This window comes from Xenopus laevis, chromosome 2S, assembly GCF_017654675.1.
Source record: "Xenopus laevis strain J_2021 chromosome 2S, Xenopus_laevis_v10.1, whole genome shotgun sequence".
NCBI classification, from domain to species: Eukaryota; Metazoa; Chordata; class Amphibia; order Anura; family Pipidae; genus Xenopus; species Xenopus laevis.
Window position 1 is genome coordinate 7,119,699 of NC_054374.1, and position 13,015 is coordinate 7,132,713.

A 13,015-nucleotide genomic window follows, 5' to 3' on the forward strand; every position below is an offset into this window, starting at 1 on the left:
TTTAGAATGTAAATCGCCAGCAGGATGGCACTCGGAGCAGTTCATTTTCCGAAGTCGCCCGAAGTGCAGAAGTTTCCTCGGGAAGGCAGTTCGGGGAGATTAGTCACCCGAAGAAGAGGAGATTTGTTGACTGAATCTCCCCGAATCTCCACGTGTGTCTCTGCCCTTAGCTGCCCACCTGGAGAGATAAATATTTGCTGCCCCACTACAATAATACTGACATTTTCTTACTGAACTTTTCTCAACACGCTGCACTGTTTCCTGATGTTTTGTGATGTGTCATCTCGGTCATTTCTCTCTTTTATTAAAAACAATCCCAAAAATTATTTTATAAGGATGTATTTGTCGATAGCAACAAACTGGAAACCAAATGTTATCTTTTGTGACCGACACTGTTACTATGAAACCCAGCTTTTTCCATGCTGTGGGCAGGGTATCCAATAGTCAGCATGTGCCAAGGATGGATTATATTAGAAAATATTGTCATTTAGATTAGTCAAGAATTTGGTTAGGTTGGGAGCCATAAAATGCCTTGGGAAGCTGCTTTCTACCTGCCTCCAACTGAGCGGCCCTTCTATAAGGACAGTATATTGCCCCTTGCCTCCATGAAGAACAAAGACATCCTAAAGATTCATTTGTCACTCCATAGTGGAAAGTGTAATTTACAACATAAATTGCCATGTGTTTTACCTACAAGATTTTCCCCCTAGAATTCCACTGTTAAAGGACAATTCAACCCAAAACTTGAAAAACCCCTACACCCTACCCTACATAGACCCTCCTCCCCCCCAGCCTAAGTGTTACCACAGGCAAATGCCCCTAATGTTTTACTTACCCCTTAGTGCAGATTCAGGCATTGAAGTTCTTCTTATCTTCAGTAATCTTCGGAATGAGACCGGCATGTCGGCACATGCGCAGTTGGAGCAATTTTCTGTTTCGCGACAACTGCGCATGCGCCGAAACTCACGAAAGTTGCTGAAGCGCCAGTCATTATGAAGACTACCGCAGAGGTTGAAGATGGCGCGTGTGAACTCTGATACCTGAATCTGCACCGAAAAACAGTAGGGTGACTATGAAGATTTTCATTCATCCAGGTCATGGTATATCTAGTATAGGTAAAGGAAGACATTTCACTACTCATCCGAGCAGCTTCTTCAGTACAACTGACTGGTGTGGGAAGTTCTCATCATATAAACTCTTCCACTAATCCAATCACAACGGCACATTGTAACTCTTCAAAGAGGTGACATCTGAAGAAACTCACAGAGGTGTAGTTACTGTGTAGTTACTGTGATAGGATTATCCAATGTGTCATGCAACTCCTAAACGTCTTCATTGATTACTCACAAGTCCAGTTGTTTTTTATATTTACCTATACTAGATAAAACAGTAGGGGCATTTGCAATATATGTGCTATATTCAATGGCGTAACTAGATGTTACTGGGCCCTGCAGCAAATTCAACTTAGGGCCCTAAAACCTTGGTAAGTTGACCTCTTCTGTGAAAACTACTCAATAATTAGGGCCTCATTGGGCCCCTACACTTCTGGGCCTCCCCTGCAACCACAGGATCTGCTTCCTCTGTGCTAATTTATACCTGCATTTTATGAACTACTTGGTGCAAATCTGTAGTTACATAGATACATAGTTAATTCAGGTTAAAAAAAGACAAAGTCCATGAAGTTCATCCCCTCCAAATGAAAACCCAGCCCCATACACACACCCCTCCCTACTGTCACATAAATTCTATATACCCATATCTATACTAACTATAGAGCTTAGTATCACAATAGCCTTTGTATTATGTCTGTCCAAGAAATCATCCAAGCCACTATAGATGCAACAGCTAGTGGAACCCTGGCACTATCAACACATCAAAGTTGGCATTAAAGGAGCACGTATCCATACAATTGCCTTTTTGAATGACATGAACATATGCTCAGTATTAGTGCTTTACACTTGCACTTGTGATGGTTAATGAGACTGACAGTATCTGGGAAGAACACAAAACTCTGGCTCATTTCACTACTAGGCATAAGCTCATTGCTACGGACTTTGTACAATATGAACATACCAACTCTTCTTTTTGTGTCAACAATTGCAACAGGAATGATTTCCAAAACTGAGCTCTGTTAAAACTGCCTTTGCAACATCATGGCAAGATAAAAAAGGTGTAACATTATTGGCGTAAAAATATAGAGGAAGGTGATTGAGTTACCGCTGTGGGGCACAGGAGCTATAGGGGCCCAGAAGGATATATCAATTCAAAATATATTCTGTTTAGTCCTCTATTAAAAGAGCAATCCTTAAAGTTTTAGTGAGGCTGACTAGAAAGAGCAAAGACACCGTAAAAAAGACATTAGAAGGCTTGTTGACACATAGCACTGCCTCAAAACCAAATATGAGAGAATAGACTTAACTTGGGTGATTATGGTTGGAGATATTGACATCAATTCTTATGTGTCCTTTTGGATAATTAAGTATAATCATAAGCATAATGACTGGTTTAATGTTACTCAAATAGTAATTCAGATTTGTATTGTACAACCCTTCTCCAAATGCTTTGCACAGTTGTCTATAGTACAGGGACTTCTGTCTATTGTAGTGTCCACCTACTTTCCTCTAATAATGCAGCCTCTGATCTACTTCAGCTTCTTAAAGGAAAACTATACCCCCAAAATGAACACTTAAGCAACAGATAGTTCATATCATATTAAGTGGCATATTAAAGAATCTTACCAAACTGGAATATATATTTAAGTAAATATTGCCCTTTTACATCTCTTGCCTTGAGCCACCATTTCGTGATGGTCTGTGTGCTGCCTCAGAGATCACCTGACCAGAAACACTACAACACTAACTGTTACAGGAAGAAGTGTTGAAGCAAAAGACACAACTCTGTCTGTTAATTGGCTCATGTGACCTAACATGTATGGTTTGTTTGGTTTGTTTGTGAGTACAGTGAATCCTACGATCCCAGGGGGCGGCCCTTATTTTTTAAAATGGCAATTTTCTATTTATGATTACCCAATGGCACATACTACTAGAAAAGTATATTATTATGAAAATGGTTTATTTACATGAAGCAGGGTTTTACATATGAGCTGTTTTATGCAATATCTTTTTATAGAGACCTACATTGTTTGGGGGGTATAGTTTTCCTTTAACCACAAAATATAGACTCGGACAGTGTCGGACTGGCCCACAGGGATATCGGGAAAAGTCCCGGGGGGCCCAGGTGTCAGGGGGCCCTTGTGCTGCTAAACATTTGGCCTATTTCATGGCCATTCCCTATTTCTATGAGAACAAAGAGGCTAAATAGATGGAATAATAGAGTATAGTATGTAAAGAATAGAGACTAGGAGAATAGAGGTTGAGTGAGGAGAAAAAGAATAATAGTACTGAAAATGGGCCCCTGGTCTAAGGTTTTTGGGTGGGCCCCTGGTGTCCCAGTCCGACACCGGACTCAGACATTGGTTTAAAACTGATAGGGCTGACCCCCGGGGGCCTGAACCAGTAGTAGGGCTGGGCATCTTTGTGGTTTGCTTGGGGAGATATTTGGGGAGAATGCCCATTTCCTCCGCTAGATACGCCGGATAGGTCAGCCTGAAGGACAGTTACTGTGAGATTTGGAAAGTATTCCTTTTTGCTCTCCAGTGTACTGAAGAAAGCAGAGAAAACAGTTGTGGGTAAAATAAACGTGGTGATTGCGTTAAAGGGGAAGTAAAGTCTTAAATAGAATAAGGCTAGAAATGCTGTATTTTGTATACTAAACATAAACATGAACTTACTGCACCACAAGCCTAATCAAACAAATGATTTATGCTTTCAATGTTGGCCACAGGGGGTCACCATCTTGTAACTTTGTTATACATCTTTGCAAGACTAAGACTGTGCACATGCTCAGTGTGGCCTGGGCTGCTTAGGGATCGTCATAACTTATCAAAACGGCACAAGTCAAATAATATCTGCCAGAAACCGATACAACAAGACTGATTAATAATCAGAGTATACAGACTGCACTGGGTCCTGTGTTGTCATGTAATCTAATGTGGATTTTATAGTTTTTGTTTTGTTTAATACAAACTTCCTCCAACTCTGCAGAACCAGTGGCTGCAGCAAAATAATCCTCCAAATAGAATCCCAGTTTATCTGTTTAAATCTGGCTCCATGATCTTTGTCCCTGCAGCTGGAGTTGGAAACAGTAAAGGGGATGTAAAGGCAAAAATAAAATCCAATACAAATCTCTACACAGTCGCCGACTGCTCTACAGGGAAACAAACAAAGCTGCTTGAGTTCTGCATGGCTGGGAAGTAAGGCGGGGGCTCCCCCTGCTGTTCATAAGTATGATTGTTTCCCTGCAGAGCAGTTAGGGACCGTCTGACAATTCCTATCCACAGCAGTAAATGAAGGGAGAATTTCACTGCATACAGTCGGGTTTCTTATAAAAACGGTACATTTTTTAATTAAAGTATTTTGGAGGTAGGTTTCTTTTTTGTTAAAGAAAGTAAAAATGGGATTTTATTTTTTTACCTTTACATGCCCTTTAAAAATTTGCACTTTTTACACTTCTGGTACAGAGAGAATTGACCCCTTATATATTGTTGCTACGTCTCCCAATCTGGAGCTATGTTCAGATTGGGAGACGTCCCCCCTCTTGTAAAATATAAGGATATTATAAGTCACCGAGGAGTTTCATGACCATATAAAAGTACGAGGCCGAGTGTTTTTATACAGGTCATGGAACTCCGAGGTAATTTCTAATATCCTCATATTATGCAACAGGGTGTACTTTATATATTATAATACACAAGTTTCAGTGAGTCATGTGACAGAAATGACATCAGAACTCACCGTTTATAACTGATGACATCAGTACTCACCGTTTATAAGGATATAATTTACAAGATATTTATAGCTTTTGTGTATTATATACATGTAAAGTTCACATTCACATTGCCTACAAATCATGCTTTTTACAATACCAGCAATTTAAAAAAAAGAGGCAACAGTCCAAGTGAGGGTGTTGTAGAAACATGTTGTGAGAATTCCTACTGCACGTTTCCTCCAGGGTGTAACTGGGATACATTCTTCCCATACATTTCATTGGAGTCATTCTCGTGGAGATGAGTAAATAGAATCCTCTAGTGCTGAGCACGTGAGCAGTGATTGTCCTTAGGAAATTACACACTATTAAAAACATTAAAAAACAAACATAAAAACACTTTCATTCACCTTTAACCTCATATTTATGGTCACAGCCGTATTACTGGGTTGATTCACACCACTCTTTGCCCACTTTTTGCATTGCATTCACAGTGGGTTCTGTTGGGAATTCGGAATGCTTTGATATTAGTGTTTGGCTCACAGAGATCAGGCAAATCACTATAAGGTCATGGTTGTGACATCACTTGTTACTTTAAATGCCCGTACAGTTATAGTGATTGTGTGATGTCACAAGAGACCATGCAGAGACATTGCAGGAACTCCTTGGGGCAAATTCACTAAAATCCGAAGTTGCGCTCAGGGGTAGCGTAAGGTTGTGAAGTTGCGCTAGCGTTGATTCGCTATGTAAAGCGAAGTTACGCTAGCGAAGTCTAATTTGCATACGGCGCGAAATTCAAATTTCAATGGAGGAACACGTATCTGCACTACAAATGCCTAGAAAACCTTCAAATTAGCAAATAAAAATTTTTATTTTGCCCTACACATGTGCCCACTGTCTAGGTAAGTTGCCATGAGTCAGGAAATGTAGGGGGGGAGGAAGGGGAGCCCCAAAAATTTTTCGATCTTTTTCAGCCTATCAGCCATCATGTAGAAAACACGCCAGCGTTTTTTGGGACTTAGAAAAAAAATTGACTTTTTTTTAAACAATCCCTATTTACTCTATTGCGCTTCGCCAGGTCTGAGGTGGCGAAGGAAGTCTAGCGTAAAAGGTAGCGTTCAGTACACTGCGCAAGTTAGTGAATTTGCGTAGTTTCGTCTCTAGCGAAAATTCGCCTGGCGTAAGGTTGCGAAGTAACACTAGCGAAACTACGCCAGCGTTCATTAGTGAATTTGCGCAGTAGCGAAAATGCCAAACGCTAGCGAATTAATGCTAGCGTTCGGCGCTTCGCGGCTTAGTGAATTTGCCCCCTTCATAGCCACTACACCCAGGAATTCACTAAATATATAGATTTCATTAGCGAGGAGCGAATATGTCGGCACCCTAAATCCAGAACAAGTGTTGGCTCCCGGTCTCAGCTCCGTTTCCACCTGTAGCAGCCGCCTTTCACTTTGGGAGGAGCCCTCCACTAATTGGATGCCGCCAGGTCTTAATAAGAGGTGAACCAAACAAGAGTTCTGGGCAAGCAAAGGGGTACGGTTGTTTACCAAGGATTTTGGACGGAAGGCCACACATCTCAGGAGGAACCAATGGAATAGTGTGGTCAGACAGGCCCGGGTCAGTACAGGATAGTCAGACAGGCTAGGGCAGGAATCGACAGTTCAGAATAATCAGGCAGGCAAGGGTCAATACCAGTATAAACAAGCAGGAATCACAATCATTCAAAGCCCCTTTAAATACCTTTGAATTTCGTGCCAATGCGTGATGACGTCATCACGCCGGCGCATAAAACCCGAAAGTGCGCGCCGCACGCGACATAGGAAAAACCGGCACCAGAGGAGAAACTGGCCAGTAGACCACCAGGGTAAGTGGACCTTACAGAATCTGTCCCATTTTGCTTTGCCGGAAAATTCGCTAAAGCCCGGAAAAAATTGTGAAATGGCAAAAAAAATCGGATGAAATTCGGCTCTTAAGGTTACAGGAGGCGGCTTTTTTGCCACCCCTTGTAACTGGCCGTTCACTGCTGCCTGAGGCAAGTTGCTCACCTTGTCTCATACAGGAACGGCCCTGCAAACAGGCAACGTTTTAGGCCCTCAAGACCCTTTATCAAGCCTGTTTCTTAAAGGGATACTGTCATGGGAAAAAAAATTTTTCAAAATGAATCAGTTAATAGTGCTGCTCCAGCAGAATTCTGCATTGAAATCCATTTCTCAAAAGAGCAAACAGATTTTTTTATATTCAATTTTGAAATCTGACACGGGGCTAGACATTTTGTCAATTTCCCAACTGCCCCTGGTCATGTGACTTGTGCCTGCACTTTAGGAGAGAAATGCTTTCTGGCAGGCTGCTGTTTTTCCTTTTCACTGTAACTGAATGTGTCTCAGTGGGACATGGGATTTTACTATTGAGTGTTGTTCTTAGATCTACCAGGCAGCTGTTATCTTGTGTTAGGGAGCTGTTATCTGGTTACCTTCCCATTGTTCTGTTGTTTGGCTGCTGGGGGGTAAAAGGGAGGGGGGTGATATCACTCCAACTTGCAGTACAGCAGTAAAGAGTGATTGAAGTTTATCAGAGCACAAGTCACATGACCTGGGGCAGCTGGGAAATTGACAATATGTCTAGCCCCATGTCAAATTTCAAAATTGAATATAAAAAAATCTGTTTGCTCTTTTGAGAAATGGATTTCAGTGCAGAATTCTGCTGGAGCAGCACTATTAACTGATTCGTTTTGAAAAAAAATGTTTTTCCCATGACAGTATCCCTTTAAATATTCTAGTGACATTTCAACACAGTATTGTGCAGTGGAAGAATGGACAGTATATCAGCAGGTACATTACACATTCTGCACAGGCATTTTTTAGCCCTCCCATATTCACCCACATTACACCCAATTTCACCCATGCCATCGGCAGCCCAATTACTACTATGTCTCACCCCTTCTCCAGCACAGCATTTCAGGTATGTCACCAAAAGAGAAACTGTCTACTTAAATAACATATGACTGAGACACCCACAGAAATTCTGACAGTAATAAGGAAGGAAATGCTAAATGGGCAACTCCTATATTTAACACACACACAAGTTTCCAAACACCCGAAACCTGCCCGGCCAGTACTGCTTCTTCCTTAGTAACATAGTAACTGAGTAACATAGTAAGTTAGGCTGAAAAACTTCGACCCCCTACTTTGCCACCTAAAACCTACCGAGCACCAATGTTAGCCTATGGGGAAGGTCCCCATAGGCTTTCTAGCCAATTTCTGATCGAAGGAAAATCGTTCGTTCGATCGATGGATTAAAATCCTTCGAATCGTTCAATACGAAGGATTTAAGCGTTCGATCGAACGATTTTTCCTTTGATCGTTCGAACGAATTGCGATAAATCCTTCGACTTCGATATTCGAAGGATTTAACTTCGATAGTCGAATATCGAGGGTTAATTAACCCTTGATATTCGACGCATAGTAAATGTGCCCCTTAAAGTTAACTTAAAGGTGAACCATAGTGATGGGTGAATAAATTCGCCTGGCACGAATTTGCGGCGAATTTCCATGTTTCACCAACAGCAAATACATTTGCGAATCTCCCGTGAAAATTTGCCGGTGAAAATTCGCCAGCGTCAATTCCTGATTTTCACGATTTTTTATTGAAAACTTTGGACTTGCTAGATTTTTTAGTGAAAACGTTCGAATTGTTTGATTTTTTTATTGAAAACGTTCAAATTGATCGACTTTTTTAGTGAAACCGTTCGAATTGCTCAATTTTTTTGTGAAGCGTTCGAATTGCTCGATTTTATCGTGAAAACGTTCGAATTGCTCAATTTTTTGGTGAAAATGTTCATATTGCACAATTTTTAGAATTTCAAAAATTTTTCGTGAAAACGTTCGAATTTCACGTTTTTTTTCGTGAACTTTCCGATTTCAAGATTTTTCATGAATTTTCCGCCGTTTTGTGAATTTTGCGGGAAAGTCGCACATTTTTCGGTGAAACGGGAGAAACTTGCCCATCACTAGTGGACCACTGTAGACTTTAGACTTTTAGACACTGTAGACTGTGCTAAAAAGTAGCAATAACATTATAATAATATATTTGTAGCTTTGCAGAGCATTTGTTTTTAGATTGGGTCAGTGACCCCCATCTTAAAGCAGGAAAGAGTCTGAAGGCAAATAATTAATAAAACTATAAAAAAATAAAGGCCAATTGAAAAGTTGCTTAAAAGTGGCCATTCTATAATATCCTAAAAGTGAACTGTATAGAAATGCTGCCACATATTAAACTTTGATCATTTGATCCTTTTCAAGTTTCAGGTTAAAACAATCTCGGCCTCTTTGCTGTTCCTCATCCCCAGGTCCATCATCCAGATGATTGAGATGGTGACGCATTGCTCTGGAACTCTCACTGCAACAATGACTGGTGAGGGAGGAACATCATTGTGTTAATTAGGGATTACTGCATATTCATTCATAGAGAATTATTCTCCTACGATCATTTTATTTTTACTCTGAAGAAGGACACAACCCTCCGAACACTGGGGAAACAGTAAGTATAAGTTGTGTTCATTGATTTCAGATTCCCTTGTTGCTTTTCTTTATTCCTTTCAGGGTAGAGAAACACACTCAGATTGGGGGAGATTAGTCGACCAGTGATAAATCTCCTCTTCTTCAGGGCAACTAATCTCCCTGAATTGCCTCCCGCTGGCTAGAATCTAAATCGACGGCGTGATGGCACTTGGATCGCTTCGTTTTACGATATCGCCGGAAGTTTCTTCGCAACTTACATTCTAGCCGACAGGAGGCAGTTCAGGGAGATTAGTCGCCCCAAAGAAGAGGAGACTTTTCGCTGGGCAACTAATCTCCCCTAATCTGAGCCTGTGTCTCTGCCCTTATTGAGGTGTAGATAAACTGTGTTTGTACCCTACTTAATAGCCTAAATGAGGCTCCAGTTTAATTAAAAGCCAAGCTTAGGGAAAAAAAACAATATTTTGTAGGGCATTTAATTTTATAAAATAGTGTAATGTGTATAAACAGATAAACCATACATTGTGGGGCAGATTTACTAAACTCGAGTGAATAGTTTGAATAAAAAAGTAATTTTTTGGTACTTCAACCATCGAATTGGTCAAATTCAATCGAATTAGATTGAATCGAATGATTCCAAAGATTCGAAGTAAAAATCGTTTGACCATTCGATAATCGAAGCACTGTCTCTTTAAAAAAAACTTCGACTTCATACTTCACCAGATTAAAGCTACCAAAGTCCAATGTTAGCGTATGGGGACCTTCCCCAGCACTTTTTGGTCGAATAAAAATCCTTCGAGCAATCATTTAAAATCGGTTGAATCGTTCCATTCGAACGATTTTTATTCAATCAAAGCTTTTGCGCTAAAATCCTTCGAATTCAATATTCGAAGAATTTTACTTTGAGGGTTGAATTCAAAGGTTTTTCAACCATCGAAATTCGACCCTTAGTAAATCTGCCCCTGTATATCAGTAGTGATGGGGGCAAATCTGTGCACTTCGCCGAAAAATTTTAAAATTGATGGCGAAATTTGCGAAACTCAATTGAAGTTGATTTTGATGTGAGCGACAATTTTTATACGCACGACTATTTGGTCCAAATGCATTAAGTCGATGGGCGTCCGAGTAATTTTGAAGTGCGATAATTTTGACGCAAGCAATAATTCTGGTGCGCCATTTTTTTTAAAGCAGTGGATTTTTCGTGAGCGGATTTGTGTAATTCGCACATCTCTATATATAAGATGTTGTTATTCTTTTCTTTTTCAATTGTTTCGACATTCAGATATATCACAAAATATCAATATTATTGACAAGAGAATCAAACCAATGCTCGATAGCGTAAATAATACAAAAAAAAACATATTTAGTTAATTAGTTGGTTTATTAGTTAATAACTTATCTCTCTGCTTTGAATGAAAACAACATGCCAGAGTATTATATATGTGGAAAGTTTAATAGATAGCAATAAAATCTTTAAAGGGATCCTGTCATCGGAAAACATGTTTTTTTCAAAACACATCAGTTAATAGTGCTGCTCCAGCAGAATTCTGCACTGAAATCCATTTCTCAAAAGAGCAAACAGATTTTTTTATATTCAATTTTGAAATCTGACATGGGGCTAGACATTTTGTCAATTTCCCAGCTGCCCCTGGTCATGTGACTTGTGCCTGCACTTTAGGAGAGAAATGCTTTCTGGCAGGCTGCTGGTTTTCCTTCTCAATGTAACTGAATGTGTCTCAGTGGGACATGGGATTTTACTATTGAGTGTTGTTCTTAGATCTACCAGGCAGCTGTTATCTTGTGTTAGGGAGCTGCTATCTGGTTACCTTCCCATTGTTCTTTTGTTTGGCTGCTGGGGGGAAAAGGGAGGGGGTGATATCACTCCAACTTGCAGTACAGCAGTAAAGAGTGATTGAAGTTTATCAGGACACAAATCATATGACTTGGGGAATATAAAAAAATCAGTTTGCTCTTTTGAGAAATGGATTTCAGTGCAGAATTCTGCTGGAGCAGCATTTTTAACTGATGTGTTTTGATTTTTTTTTTTTTCCATGACAGTATCCCTTTAACAGTGGGCCCCCAACAGCCTGTCTAAAGCCCATTGTTAGTTGGTTTCTCTGATCACTCACAAATCTTCTCCAAACACTTTTTATCCTTTTCTCCGAACCCCCAGCCCACCTCCTTGTCCTTGTTACTGGGCGATCTTCACACTGGTCTCGTTGCATTCAGCTTCAAAAAATGACTTTATGCCTTCGAGGTTCCTAGATCTTAGATCTACCAGGCAGCTGTTATCTTGTGTTAGGGAGCTGTTATCTGGTTACCTTCCCATTGTTCTGTTGTTTGGCTGCTGGGGGGAAAGGGAGGAGGTGATATCACTTCAACTTGCAGTACAGCAGTAAAGAGTGATTGAAGTTTATCAGAGCACAAGTCACATGACTGGGGGCAGCTGGGAAATTGACAATATGTCTAGCCCCATGTCAGATTTCAAAATTGAATATAAAAAAATCTATTTGTGCTTTTGAGAAATGGATTTCAGTGGAGAATTCTGCTGGAGCAGCACTATTAACTGATTCATTTTGAATTTTTTTTTCCCCCATGACAGTATCCTTTTAAAAAGCAGAGTTAAAAAAAAAAATAAAATAAAATTGTACATTAAAAATTGTACCTAAATGTTTGAACTTCTTTTCTATCAGCAATTTGTAGATTATCTCGGTATATAAACCAACTATCTAAAAAGCATTTTCTAATTTTTAGATCTCCATATCTAAATCCAATCGCTTCCTGGAGGCAAAGAGATCTCAGATAATCTCTTAGTAAAAATATGGATTCACGAGCTGCTGCTTAAGAGTTTTTTTTAATGTGATTCTCTTTAAAGTCAGGATTAATTTTACATTCTTTGTATAAATCCAACAAAGATAAATGTGGGGAAACCTTTATTTTAATTTGGAAAGTTTTCTGTAAATACAACTCAGCTTCCTTCCACTTAGCTTTTATTTTAGGGCAATTCCAGAAGTAATGGAGCACCTTTGTGTTGTGTTCTTTACGCCTAAATGTATTCATCTATAATACACAAAAGCCATGAATATCCTGTAAATTATATCCTTATAAATGGTGAGTTCTGATGTCATCAGTTATAAACAGTGAGTTCTGATGTCATTTCTGTCACATGACTCACTGAAACTTGTGTATTATAATAAATAAAGTACCCCCAGCTGTAAAATATGAGGATATTAGAAGTTACCTCGGAGTTCCATGACCTGTATAAAAACACTCGGCCTTCGGCCTCGTGTTTTTATATGGTCATGAAACGCCTCGGTAACTTATAATATCCTTATATTTTACAAGAGGGGGTACTTTATTCACTATATATTGTTGATCTCTCCAGTTTTCACAATTGAAACGTTTGTAATAATTCCTTATGGAGGAAGTTAGTAGTTGGGAGAAATGATGGTAAGAATAAATTTACCAGCCAGATTTAGCAAAGGATGACAATCATAATTAGTGAAGTGACTCATAAAAGGGATGTTTATTAATAACTGAAGCATATTTTTGCTGGATTTGTTCAAGGCCACATAAAAGCTTCATATATGTAATTCTTTCAAGTTTTGACCTAGATTTTAGCAACTCCCAAGAGTGAGGATCTCCTGAGTCAGGATCAACAATATGACGGATTTGAG